Source organism: Tachysurus fulvidraco, chromosome 19, assembly GCF_022655615.1.
Source record: "Tachysurus fulvidraco isolate hzauxx_2018 chromosome 19, HZAU_PFXX_2.0, whole genome shotgun sequence".
NCBI classification, from domain to species: domain Eukaryota; kingdom Metazoa; phylum Chordata; class Actinopteri; order Siluriformes; family Bagridae; genus Tachysurus; species Tachysurus fulvidraco.
Window position 1 is genome coordinate 19,567,595 of NC_062536.1, and position 2,500 is coordinate 19,570,094.

A 2,500-nucleotide genomic window follows, 5' to 3' on the forward strand; every position below is an offset into this window, starting at 1 on the left:
AGCTCATCACTACAGCAGTTGTGAACACTTGTGAGAACTTGTGAATACAGTGTTGTTTTAGTCGTAATGGGGCTCCCAGAATAAAGATAAGAGCAGATCATTTGTGTAAAGTACAAACAAACAACAAGAACATATGAAAACAGGAACAACTAATGTGAACTGTTCATTTCATTTTAAAATGATATCACATCAAGTTTCTAGTAAATAATAATAATAATAATAATAATAATAATAATAATAATAATAATAATAATAATAATAATAATTAGATTTGTAAAGTTTGTTGTGACAAAATTTGATGTTGGCTTTGATGATGCAAGTATTCACAAAGGCCGGTGCTTTTTGGAGGCGAGTGGACATAAGGGTCAGTGTTACTTTTGGAAGCAAGTAAACAGAAAGCTAGGGTGCCAAAACATTAGAAGGTAAGTGGAGACGAGCATGTGACATCATCCGAATACTCTTGAGGAAGTTCCTCACATTGGGCTGAGTGCTTTGATATGCCACGTGTCCATGTTTTAAAAATATTTTGATTTTGCATATTTTGGGGGTGGGGCTGTGCTACAACCGAAAGGCCAGTCGGTACACCAATTTAAACCTTTGTTCAGAGTATCACCCTAAAGGAGCTGGCCGAGTTTGGTGTAGAGAGTTCGAAAGCTTGCCAAGTTATAAACCTTGAAATTTTATAATGGGAGTCTATGGGAAAAAAGGCCATTTTGAGACCCGGTACCGGAAGTACCAGAACTCGGATTGTTTAGAAAAGTAATAGCAACAAACTTCAGACCAGGTTCTATAACATATCCGAATTTGGTGCATGTGGCTCGAAATCTCTAGGAGGAGTTACACTGGATATATTTTTGTCTAAGCTTAAATAGGAAAACAGAATGTTGGCTTCTACAAAGCGACATAATTATGGCTTCATTCTAAAGATAGATTTAAACTTTTAGCAATATAAATATTTTTTAAAAACAATTGAACAGCTCTGAGGTAAATGTTGATTCCCGTTATTGTTCGCTCTCATTTTCATTGTCACTATGTCTTTCAATCGACAGTTAATCAAATATAAGCTACATGCTAGCTACATATTATTTTAGTGTCATTTTGTAGTAATTTAGCAATATGTCTGAGGTAAATGTTGATGTTTCCAATTGTTTGGTGTTATTTTCACTGTTTATGTCTTTAAATTGTCTGTATAAAAGACATAAATGCTAGGTTTTAGCTAGCTAAATTGTGACTGAGCTTTATGTCCAAAGACCGGTCTCTCGTTTCTTTCAATAATTCTCGAACGTATTGTCTATAACCAACTGTCTGTCTATCTCTCACAGAACAACCTCTAAGATCCCAACAGTCTGGCTTTAATTCAGCTCATTCCACAGAGACAGCCCTTTTGGATGTCTCTGAGAAGTTACATGCTGCTACATCAGCCAAACTGTCATCCATCCTTATCACTCCTTGACCTTTCAGCAGCGTTTGATACGGTCAACCACAAGACTCTCTTGTCCACCTTCAGGAGTCTTGGGATTTGCGGATCAGCTTGGGATTGGTTCGTTCCTACGTGGAAGGACGCTCACATCAGGTCAAATGGAGGGGAGTGACATCTGCTCCACGCAGACTCTCCACTGGTGTCCCCCAAGGCTCAGTACTTGGTCCTCTTCTTTTCTCCCTGTATACTCTCTCTCTTGGTGAAGTTATTTCAACTGTCCTTTTCCTCTCATGTCGCTAATGTGACTCGCTCATGTCGGTTTCTTCTCTCCAACATTAGAAGGATTCGGCTATTTTTGTCCACACAGACTGCCCAGGTACTTGTTCAGTCTCTTGTCATTTCTAGACTGGATTACTGCAATGCACTGCTGGCAGGTCTACCTATGAATGCAATCCGTCCTCTGCAAATGATCTAAAATGCAGCTGCATGGCTTGTTTTCAACCTGCCAAAGTTCTCCATACCCCCCGCTGCTGCGATCCCTCCACTGGCTTCCGGTAGCTGCACGCATCCGATTCAAAACACTGATGCTGGCCTACAAAGCCAAAAACAGATCATCTCCCTCTTACCTCAAAGCCCTCATCACTCCTCACACTGCACCTCACACCCTCAGATCTACAGCACTGCTCGACTGGTTCCACCATCTCTCAGGGTAAGAGGCAAGTATACTACAAACTCTTTTGATCTGGCACCAAGGTGGTGGAATGAACTTCCCCTAGAGGTCCGGACAGCTCAGTCACTGTCTATTTTCAAACGGCGGTTGAAGACCTACTTATTCAGGAAACACTTATTTCTTCTGCATTTATTTAAAAAAAAATTTTCATTGTAACTTTGAACGTTTTAAACTCATGGTATCTATGGTATGTAACCTAGTGAACCAGAGTTAATGTATCCAATGCTAAAGATTTAAGCACTTATGTACATCGCTCTGGATAAGGGAGTCTGTCACATGATTTAAATGTAAATGTCCATATTGTTCACTGAGCTGTGAGTGACTAGCGCTCTTTCATGCTAACATCTGAT

The 2,500-nt window shown here is 39.8% G+C and overlaps 1 protein-coding gene across 1 annotated transcript in view; it reads right to left on the reverse strand.

Moving 5' to 3' along the window:
- Nucleotides 1–2,500, reverse strand: part of sema3c (sema domain, immunoglobulin domain (Ig), short basic domain, secreted, (semaphorin) 3C) — a 50,768-nt gene that overhangs the window by 8,324 nt on the left and 39,944 nt on the right. The window lies entirely within an intron of this gene.